At 45.1% G+C, this 11824-nt stretch overlaps 1 long non-coding RNA gene across 1 annotated transcript; it reads right to left on the bottom strand.

Annotated features, from left to right (window-relative positions):
* Nucleotides 1-4420: 4420 nt before the first annotated feature.
* Nucleotides 4421-11391, bottom strand: LOC147115061 (uncharacterized). The gene is made up of 2 exons (XR_015079040.1): nt 10891-11391; nt 4421-4820 (listed from the first exon to the last, which is right to left on the bottom strand). It is a non-coding gene; the product is annotated as an uncharacterized LOC147115061 (long non-coding RNA).
* Between the last annotated feature and the right edge of the window lie 433 nt (nt 11392-11824).

Below are 11824 nucleotides of genomic sequence, written 5' to 3'. Positions count from 1 at the left end.
GACTTCGCCATTGAGTTCCGCACACTCGCTGCGGAGAGCCGCTGGAACACCGAGGCCCTTCTCTCCATGTTTCTTCATGGCCTCTCCGAATCTATCAAAGATGAACTGGCATCCAGAGAGGTTCCGGAGGACCTTGACACGCTCATCTCCCTTGCCATCAGAGTGGATAACCACGTCCAGGAGCATAGCAGAGAGAGGAGATTCACTACTTCCACAGAGGTGAGATCTTCCGGTGTTTCGAATCTGACCAAGAGTTTCCAAGTACCCCCGAGTCCACCTATTAGCGCCGAAGAGGAACCTATGCAACTCGGCAGAACTCGGCTCTCCCAGTTTGAGAGACAGAGGAGATTGAGAGAGGGGCGTTGTCTTTACTGTGGCCTGTCTGGCCATCTCAGAGCCACATGGCATGAGCTTCAGGAAAAAGCCAGGAGGATTGGGAAAATACGGACAGATCAAATCCCTTCTCCTACCCCTTCTGTCTTCTAAACCCTGCTTCTCGCTCGTCTCTCTTGGGAGGGACAACAGTACAACCTCTAGGCGTTTATTGACTCCGGGGCCGCTGGCTGTTTTATCGATGCCACCCTTGTGCGCAGCCTGAAAACCAGTGGTGACGGCTATCTTCCCCTGCGAGATCATCAGAGACCGCATTGTCTCTATGATTGATTCAATCGCAGCGGGATCCATAACTGCACCGGCTTCTTGTGCTGGGGCAGGAGCTATGGCTTGGGTTTGGGCTGGTGCTGGGGCGGCGGTCTGGGCTTGGGCTTGGGCTGCAGGAAATTTTCCCTTATTGTCCTTCCACGGATTTCTACAGTCCTTGCGCCAATGTCCATCCTTCCCACACCCGTAGCAATTGAGCTTGGCTTGGGTAGAGCGATTCCCCTCCTGACGCCACTCCTTCTTGCTTGGGGCTGCGGGTTTTGCCTCATGCAGCTTTCCCTTCTGGGGAGTGTTTCCTGACCTCTACAATTCTTATACGCAACGTTGAGCTGGCGGAGCACCGTCTCCTCCGTGACACCGGGACCTTGGGGATCAAACCGGGATCTGGCTAGGGCCCGTATCTGCGGCAAGCTGTTGGTAACCAAGCAACGGAACCAATGAACCCGCTGTTCGTCTTTCATTGCAACCCATTCAGGCATGCCCGGACAGCTGCGTCGATACACAGGCCACAGCCTTTCTGCGAAAACCCGTGGGGGTTCTCCAGATAGCTGCACGGTCCCTTCCACACGGTCGAACGGACTACCATCATCCACTCCCATTACTTCTAAGACTTCCTCCCTGAGATCCACATACCCTTTCCGTCCCCTCTTATTCTCATCTGAGAGGCACTGAAGGATTGTGCAATCCAGGCAGAAAAGCAACAGTTTCACCTGTTCCTGTTCATCACAGTCATTAATGGCTGCTGTTTCCTCTATCTCCCTGAAATGAATCGAGGGATCTCCCTTTACTGTGAGTCGTGCGAGGTGGCTCACCATGGACCTTAATTGCGGGGCAGCATAGGGCACCACGAGCTGGTTCTGGTGGGGTCCGACATCGCCATTGGCGGCATTGGGACTGAAACTTTGTTGCCGAGCGGGACACATTGGTGCCGGTCCCGGCTTTGCTACCAGTGGCTGTTCTTCCTCACATTCCACCTCGGCCACCTCCTCTTTCACCACCCCCTGTTTTTCCGGCCAATTCTAACTATAGCTCGGCGGTGCTGAGGGCTCGGTGGCTGGTACCGCAACTACTTCAGCTGGAATCGGCTGTTTTGATTCCTTTAAAAAGTCCATGTGACTGGCTTTCGGGCTGACGAGACACACCATGCCTTTTGCCTTAACCAGTGCTGCTCTTATGTCCTCTATGTTCTTTTGGCAGGGGCCGTGGTCTGTGCTCTCAAACCCGTGCTCAAGGGCTAGCTTGTAAGCTGCCTTAACCTCCACGACCCTCTCCTCCTGCGCTCTTAGCTGTTGTGCGAGGTGGGCATTTTTCTCCCGGATCCTCATTTCATTGATCTTTGCCTCAGTAACCTGGCACTCCAGGCACTCTATCCTAGCCTGATGTTGACTAGCTACCACTTGGCGTTCCTGATTTAGCGCTTGAAGCGCTGTGATGAGTTACCCCGCCCCCCCATGGCTTTTTCCTCTATCTCTGCTGCCTGGGTTGTGATCCTGGCTGCCTGTGCTGCAACGACCCGGTCCAAGATCTGGACCTGCTTCTTGTAAAACATCAGCCACACTGCCTTCTCCACTGACTTCTTATGCTCTTTGCTCTCTGTCCACCTGACGGCTGCGTCCACCGGACGCCCATCCAGTAAGAGATCGGAAATCCACTGCTTAGTGAGATTTACCTTGCCAAAGACATAATCTGCTATCCTCTCATCCATTGCATTTCGACCATTCAAACTTGGATCTACTACATTGCAATCCTGCTGCCAGAGTCCTGCCGCGGTCGCCATTTCCTGTAAGAGGTTTTAGATCGCAGAGGTTTCTCTCTCTAGAGGCCTCTCTTTCTTGCACAGTAAAACCTTGAGTGGTTCAACCCACTCACCCCTTAGATTCTGTAATTTGGACATTGGGCAGGAACTACAATGTAGAGAAAACTCTTATAGACCAAGTTTGATGAAACAAAATGAAATTTTATTGTATATGGTAACACAAATCAAATGCAAGCAAATAAGAGAGTACATGGAAGGGGAAAACACAAACAAATCATAATGACACAATAATAACTAAGGCAAATACAGGCATATTATACTCTACAAATATCATCATGAAATAGGGAAACACACGGAACATCGAGGGATAACAACTCATGTTAATTATACCCTTAAATATCCACCCCCTTAAACCTATCTAGATCTGATTATGGAGGGCCAGAAACATGCTCACCAAGCCAACTAGGAAGTGCAAGGCTTTGAAACCGGTCTGCGTTTGATCCTTTCAGGCGTCCCATCTCCACGTGGATCGTGGAGCCCCAGCGAGCTGCGCCACACCTCTCTCCTGAGGTGGGGATCAGGGGCGGCTGGACACCGGCTGGCCTGGATGTCGGCGGGGTCAGGGATCATTGGCTCGACCCCAGTCCAAGGTTCTTTCTGTAGTTTGATTTTGTCTCTTTACCCGAGCCTGGAGATGGCCCCTCGTTTCGTCAACGGCCCGGGGTTGGTCGATGATCTCCCGATGTTTTACCCCGGGGCGGGACGCCGGTTCGAACGACCTTCTTGATGGTGGCTTAGTCAAAGCGGCTCCTCTTTTCCCCAGCTCAAAAGCTGGGCAGGCCTGCAAGCTGGAAAGCTGACGATAACCCCATTCCTACCCGTGTGTTCTCTCAATTATACTTCTTTTCCAGAAGCTCTTATCTCGCGCCAAATCAGGTTAGTCTTTGTTTAACTTTTGGCGGGCTTGTTGCACAACGGGGTAGTTATTATATTTTAAACTGTTCTTGGATGGCCGGTAACGGGCCATCTCTGGTCTGGAATGACCTTCATTGTTTTTGATGTCCTGGTGATATCCTTAACGGGTCCTTGATGCTCTTCTCATGAATATGAAACTGTTCCCTTTTGTCTGGGTCAACATTTAGATGGCCTTTATCTACAGGCCGATCTCGACTGGATCTGCATCCAATCTATATGTATATGTGGGTGTCTGGTTTCGTTCTCTCAGAAACGGCTTCCAGAACTTACTTTGGGCTGAATCCACAAAGCTGTCTGAGGATTTGCAGGAACCATTTTAAAGTGTCCCAATAAGTTGATCACGGGGTCTGGTGGCCATTTGGAATGCCCCTTTTTCTGGGCTTCTTTTAAAATAGTCTTTAAAAATCATGGCCTCTTCTGCCATTCGACCCTTTATAATATAAAGTTCAATTTTGCGAATCCTACAATAGCAAATTCAAAGGAGAGTACGATAAATGACTCAATGTTTCAGAAATTGTTGCTTTTATACCTGAAAGGGTGAACAGGGAACAGGAAATTGCTAAAGGTTTCAAATTTACAAATGAAGGTCCACTTGATGGATCACTAGATAAATGGACTACACGATGTGGTACTGAACCATACAGACCTGGAAAGCCTACAGTTTGATTCCTGGGCCCAGATTTTAATCTCACCCACCCCCTTGCCAGGGAGGAAAGGGGCAAGTGATGGTTTAAATTGGCCAAGAGTAATTACCACGACCAAGTCGGCCAGTTCCCATCTGGTGGCATCTTAATGGTGGCAACGTTCTTCAGGGATGAGGCTCTCGCTGCAGAGAGGAAAAAAAATTTGATGGGAATTTTTGTAAGGCCAGGTGGAGCAGGAGTGCTTGCCCTCCTCCCAGGTTCGACTTGCCAGCTGGCTGCATTTGGAACCAGCTGATTTTCTGCTGATGTAAGCCCCCAAAGTGTGGACTAAGTGATATACAAAGTCGACAACACTGGCTTGATGTAAGAAAGACAGACCCAATAATTGAAGTAAAAACGGTTTATTCAGGCCTGGGGAGCTGTGGCTCTTGCGTCCCAACACAAGGCTCCGACTCCACCGAATCTCTTGAGGTTCACACAGTTATACAAAAATTAAGGCCCTGCCCTAAAGGCGGGGATAAGCTTATTAGCATATACAGAATTATAGTTAAATTGTAATTATAAAACCGTGACATTCCATTCTTCCAGTCGCTTACAAATCTCACATTTCGTTATCAGTTGGTCCTGTTACTTTCTCATGACCCAGGGGCCTCAACTTTATTACTTTACGATCGTCCATTTGCTGTTGTCAGATGGCTTGGTCTTTTTAAGTATTTCTCTAAGATAGTAGATCTTTCCAAAGCGGGCAATCCGCAGACTTTCTGTCTCTCTCTCTTAAATTATTTCTACAGAGCAAAAACACTTTAGTTAGTTAAAAGAATAGAACCCTATTGAGCTTCGCACTTAACAAACCCTTAAGTGCAAAGGTGTCGACTCGTGTGGCCGAACCCATATATCTCTCCCTCTTTCTAAGGGGTTGTTTTGACAGTTTTAATCTCTCAGCAGTTAACCCGTAGTCCTGTTTAAACCTTATCTGGGTTTATACAACTTTTACAGACTTCTATTGTTCAACTCGGAGCACGAATTAACCTATTCCCTCCATTTTGTATATTGGTGTTACAGATGAATCCTGGTTTGTTTTACCTTATTAAATCCAATTTTTAATATCTTACTTCAGTCCCCCCTTTTGACCTTTGGACAATTGCTCCAAACAGGTCAACATGTATTTCCACTTCCTGGTGTCTGCCAGAGCGTGCACTCCCTGGCCTTCTACCAGTTTCGGTTATACATGTATATATATCTTATCAATTTGGAGGCCGACTTCCCCCTCTGTGGTATGGTGGTCTTTCCTTTACGGTGGGCTTTCCTTTATGCACTCCGTCCGGTGTAACCATTCCCGGGGCCCCTTAGACCCTGCACTAATGGTTGAGGCTTTTCTGCTCAAGCCTGTCCCTCATTCCCACGTGGGGTGTGTGACGTGCCAATTCGAGACTGTCATCACACACCAATCCTCATTCACCACCCTCCTTCTGCCACCATCCTTCTGCCACCTCCATCTTACGGTTGGCCGGCCCGGTCTTTATTTACCATGCCCAATTAATCCCATATAATTTCAGGGCTTCCCATCGCGTCTTACACCATTTGCCTTGGAGAGGCGGGGGAGTTGTCCATTCTTAACATCGCGACCTGCCCCTCCTCAGGCTCGACTTATTTCACCGCACCAATATCGGCCTTACTCATTCTGTTACAGAGGCACTGGAGAAATAAAAATACACAATATATCAGAATAACAATCAAGAGGAATATCATTATGCCTTGTATCACTGAGGTGCCCACAGTCCCCGACCATCCTGGTCCCCAATTATCAAAATATGAGGAAGTGGGTGAGTTTCCTCTAATGTTGTACTAATGTCTTTTTGTTGTTTCTTTAAGCCTTCTTCTATTTTATGATAGTACTTTAAAATTTCCTTTGTTTCCTGCCGTAACTTCTGCCAAGCTTCCTCTAACTTAGGAATTGCCTTGGGCTCTGGTATGACATAAGTTTCAACCCTTTTTAGTAAGTCTCATATTATCAAATGACCAGGTTTTCCTATCTGTATAGGTATCTTTAGACCAATACAACGGTTTGGTTGGGGAATGGTATAAGCCATATCTTGATATTCATATTTCTGTTCAATTGTGGTGACACAACAGGTCCCATTGTTCCTTGATGCTACCCAGGTCCGGTGTATCCCCTTGGGTGAACCTCGAGGGTGCAATTGGTAATTTTCGTAAATCCGTACTCTGATGTGTCTCCCTCGGTGGGGGTTTGTGTGCACACCCATGTCCTTCCCTTGTGGTGGCACCCGTCCACTACCACCCCCCTTTAGGTTTTATTCTTCTGTTTATTATCTTCATCCCTTTCCCAAAGTGTCTTGGTAGGGACATCATGATATTTAACCCACTTTCCCTTTGTACTTCTCCTATATTAATCACATCGTATCGGAGTTGTCCCCCTTCTGGGAATTGTGGGATGGCCAGTACAAAGCCAATCATCTTAGTCCATGGGGTCAGACAATCGCCTGCCCGGTATACTTGTCCCATTTTACATTCCTTACATAGGCTTTTATTTGTGTCAATCCAAGGTTCCAGATCCTTATTAGTAATCCAATCAGGGATCTGTTCATTATTTATTTGCCTCATGTTATGCTGAGCATTCGACAATAGCCATGAGCCCTACGTGGCACATATTAGTTCCTTATTGTTTTGGCGAGAAGCATTATTAAGTCTATCAATAATTGTATTGATTGTTTCTGCACGGGGGGCTACTATCTCTTCCACCCCCGACAATTGCATTATTGTTTGGTTTCCCTGCCAGTGTCAATTGCTGGCTATTTCCAGTAGCTTGTTTCAGTAACTTCTCTATTTTTGCTTGTAATTCTTCTACTCCTTCGTTTACTCCTTCTATGTCCAAGCTATTGACTGTTGCTAACCCGGCCGCATACCCTGCTCCGGTCGTTTCCAATACTCCCGTTTCTTACATCTTTGTAAGATAGATTTTTCCTGTGGATCCTCTAATTGTTTTACCCACAGGGAGTTCCAGGTTTGTTTTGTATCTCAAAAGTACTCATATTAATGGCAAGCTTAGTAACTCTATGTGCTACACTAAAATACACCTCATCCTGTGTTCTCCTTATTACTAATCCCCCTCGATAATGGCAATACTTATATTTATCCCTAGAATCAAGGCGAGGACGCTCCATCTCATTCCGGACGTCCAATGTTCCTGTAATTACAAAAAGGGGGCTGGTCGTCACCAGCCAGTTAGAATTATTCTGCTCTTATCCATTTTATCAGTTCAAAATGCTGTACATCTGGTTCATTTCTTGTTCTGTGGCTCTGTCCCCAGACATACCTGAAGATGCAAACTATGGCATATAATATTATCATCATACACAGCCTATTATCATCATACACAGCCCTATCATTGATATATGTAGTAACTCCCCTTCCCATTCTTTATATCTTCTAGTATACTCCTCACTCTGTCAAAAAGGGCACCATCTCTGGTTTACTCATTGTCTTTCTTATATATTTTTAACTGAGTCCAGTGTTTCCACCTTCCTTTACCCGTTCCAGACCCATCTACATGAGCATAGGTGTCATTATTCATTAATACTTCATAAGGTCCTGACCATCTGGGTGCTAGCCCTGGTTTGGCTGGTATTATTTCTGCTATCACTTTGCTATCTATTGCTAAGACCTCCTTCTGGTCGTCCCGTGTATCCTGTTCTCGATCCCGTATAATCTGTTGGTCTTTGGCCTCATGTCTCTAACTATCTGTCCAGATTTATCTTTGGGTAACAGGACAGCTTCCCAAGCAGTCTCCCCGCCGTTTGAGACGGTGCTGCAATTAGTTTATAAGATAACTTCCATTTATCAAATCCTAATTTTCCTTCTATCACTGTGGGGAAATATTAACTCAACATTAAGAAATTTACATTTATTAATGTCCAATATCTTTAAATTCTATTCAGTAATACTGAAGTTGTTGCTTGGTGAACTCAAACAGCTGTCAGTGGAAAGGGTTAACTCCTTCGCAGGCTTTTGAAGGTGGAGCTAAACATTATTGCGTCACTTCACGCAACCCAAAAAACATCCCTGACTGAGAGACAGTTGTGGTTTCACACTTTGACTCAACATGAACATTTGGGCTTCATTGGTCAGATTCCCTCTCTCAATTGCTCCTACTCATTCCTTGATTATATTCTTGCCTCTTACGGGTCTTCTCCTGGTGTCATATATCCCTGCCTACTCCCGCTATCATGTAATCAGACACCACCCCAAAGGCATTCCGACTATCTATATAGGTTTACACATTTTCCTTTGGCTACCCCCCTTTGATCAAATCCTGTATAGGCTGGGCCATTTCTACTTTGTTTCCCGGGCCTGCCTGTTTGTTTGACTTATAATCTGGGGGCCAATACACTTCATTCGCTTTAGGGTCGACTAAAGCTCCTACTTCTCGCAGTATATCTATCCCTAGGATTGTTCCTTCCGTGTTCTCGCATACCCACAACTGTGTAGGTATTATTATACATCCAATTTCTAGTAAGACTGTTTCGCTCTTATAAGCCCTGATTCTTCGTCCACCGATTCCTGCTATACTAACTGAAAGTTTCGTTCGGGGTAAGGGTAAGTCTGTCAATGAGATTGTGGCTCCTGTGTCTATTAACATTTTTTCACTGTCGGCCCCCTACCAATACGTCAACAAACATCCTCGGATCCCCCTCCCCTCTCTGGCGCGGTCCCTTCCTGCTGCCATCCCTAGAAGCTTGCGAGCAATCAAAGCACGCAGCCAGTCCTAATGCCCCTCCCATCTGTTTTTGGGCATTTGTCTCTTCCCTTGTGTCACTATGTATCCTAGGTAGACTACTTCATCCTTCCCTACCTATACCTTTCTAAGGTTTAACTCTAGTCCCGCCTTCTATAAGGCTTCCAGTACCATAGTCAATTAAATATTGTAGAGGGACCTGCCACTATCGGATATTCTTGCGGAGTTGAGTTATCTTATTCAATTCGGACTACACCAATTTACATCAACCAGAATTTCACTGTGGCCACAATGAAAGTCTGGTTTTAATAGGTTAATTTACCTCATAACTCCAAGGTTAGATCTTAGACTGAAACTTAATCTTTCATTAAACAAACTTTTTGTTGCTCTTCTCAGTTTTTACACTCCAGCTTAACTTAAATTGTAATAGGTTTTTTTCATTCTGAGGGCACAATCTTATTTGCACATTCTTAAACTTCCAAAATCCCCGACAAGACAAAGGGGTTAAATGCTTTTACTTTAACACAGAGAAGTGGGTGGAGCTACAACACACAGCAGACAGTTCTTTTTCTTAACGGACAGATTTTCAGACAAAGGAATATTGAATCCTCTTAAACATTCCTAATCAGGAAAACATCCACACTCACACATTTTTATACAAACTGTAATTTCAGCATATGTCTAAGGTTCCTTTCACTCAGCAAATCTCGTGTTTTACTTGTCTTGGTACAGATGCTAATAACTTCCATGTTGGTAAAGCTTTAAGTTTATCTTTTCCTTCCTTTTTAAATCTGTGACTCAACAGCTTTCCCTAGTTTCCAAATCCCTGTTTGTTTGTTTTTTTTTGCTGGGGTTTCAAATTGGTTCGCCTGCAAATTAGATCTTTTTCCTTCTTTATCTCTCCCTTCTGTTTCAATTCCTTACATTATCTGTTGCCTCTTTATCTTTAGCTCCTCCCCACCAAGCCTTTGGCTCTCTGCACTGTTTCTTTTTATTTTCCAGGAGTCGGGTTATAGAATCCAGGTCCTTTGAGGATTCTTCTTCCACCCTCTTAGTCATAACTAACTGCTACGTTTAATGCTTAATTCACGGTATTGGTGAATTAGGTTTGTACGCTACGTTGTTCGCCCCTATAGCGTCACCTTAGTTAATTTCTTGCTTTCTGTTAGTCACTTCGTTTTGTTAGACACACACCAACCCTTTAGTTCCGAGGTTTCGGTACTGTGGGATCTGTAGCTCCCGGCATCCTACTTGATCCTGGCCATCACGTGGGACTACTGTCCTCTTAATTCGGGCTCAGGCTAGGTGCTGGGGACAGACCTCACCCTTGTCCGTTCTAACCTCTTTATGACCGTAGGGTTTTATCTCATTCACTCACCACGGTGCACCCATTCATTCAATTGTTGAGATTTCGCCTTCTCACGGATTTTAGGGAACTACCTGCCCCTAACTGAGGTATCACCACCTCACGGTCCTTAGGGAACTACCTGCCCCAAAGGTTGGTAGGGAACTACCTGCCCCTACTGAGGTTTTCCCGCCTCACGGTCCTTAGGGAACTACCTGTCCCAAAGGTTGGTAGGGAAATACCTGCCCCTACTCCTACTGCAGTTTACTTTTTAACCGCCTTCAATTAAAGGTGTCTTTCTTTTTATAGTTCTTTTATACGTCGATTCTGACTCAACGTCTCGCCAGCGATTAACCCCTAATTTTACAGGTGGTAATTAAAACATACTCACCCGTCTTAGGTTAACGCTGTCCGAGAGTCTGATTCAGAACGCACATCCCATCCTCGCCGCCAATTGATGTAAGCCCCCAAAGTGTGGACTAAGTGATATACAAAGTCGACAACACTGGCTTGATGTAAGAAAGACAGACCCAATAATTGAAGTAAAAACGGTTTATTCAGGCCTGGGGAGCTGTGGCTCTTGCGTCCCAACACAAGGCTCCAACTCCACCGAATCTCTTGAGGTTCACACAGTTATACAAAAATTAAGGCCCTGCCCTAAAGGCGGGGATAAGCTTATTAGCATATACAGAATTATAGTTAAATTGTAATTATAAAACCGTGACATTCCATTCTTCCAGTCGCTTACAAATCTCACATTTCGTTATCAGTTGGTCCTGTTACTTTCTCATGACCCAGGGGCCTCAACTTTATTACTTTACGATCGTCCATTTGCTGTTGTCAGATGGCTTGGTCTTTTTAAGTATTTCTCTAAGATAGTAGATCTTTCCAAAGCGGGCAATCCGCAGACTTTCTGTCTCTCTCTCTTAAATTATTTCTACAGAGCAAAAACACTTTAGTTAGTTAAAAGAATAGAACCCTATTGAGCTTCGCACTTAACAAACCCTTAAGTGCAAAGGTGTCGACTTGTGTGGCCGAACCCATATATCTCTCCCTCTTTCTAAGGGGTTGTTTTGACAGTTTTAATCTCTCAGCAGTTAACCCGTAGTCCTGTTTAAACCTTATCTGGGTTTATACAACTTTTACAGACTTCTATTGTTCAACTCGGAGCACGAATTAACCTATTCCCTCCATTTTGTATATTGGTGTTACAGATGAATCCTGGTTTGTTTTACCTTATTAAATCCAATTTTTAATATCTTACTTCACCGCCCTTTCATTTTCTCTTTTATGAAAGCAGCTCTCTTACAAGAGCTGACTGGGTTAGAAACTCATAACTGAAGTCATTTTCATGTCACTGACAACAGATGAACCTCTAAAGCCAACTACAACTCTGCACACAGGTCATGAGACGTCTGATTGTCCAAGCAAAACTGCTGATAGAAACACTTCTCATTGGAGAAGCCCAGGATACTTTTCCTTGGGCTACACTCTCTGTGCATTCCATTCATAACTTTGTCTGCCACCTGACCATGACCAGATATCCTGAGGCCATCTGGGCTTGTTTATGTGGGTTAAAATGACTAATTAAATCTTATTTAATTAGCTTTGTATTAATAGAACTGGTCTAACCAAGATTCAATGGCCTAGAAATTCGGGGGTTTAACACTGGCCATTAAGGCCCGTTTTGA

This window comes from Somniosus microcephalus, chromosome 7 (assembly GCF_052327205.1).
Source record: "Somniosus microcephalus isolate GS21.2 chromosome 7, FLI_Smic_1.0, whole genome shotgun sequence".
Classification (NCBI taxonomy): domain Eukaryota; kingdom Metazoa; phylum Chordata; class Chondrichthyes; order Squaliformes; family Somniosidae; genus Somniosus; species Somniosus microcephalus.
This window is presented reverse-complemented; position numbering and strand designations above follow the sequence as displayed.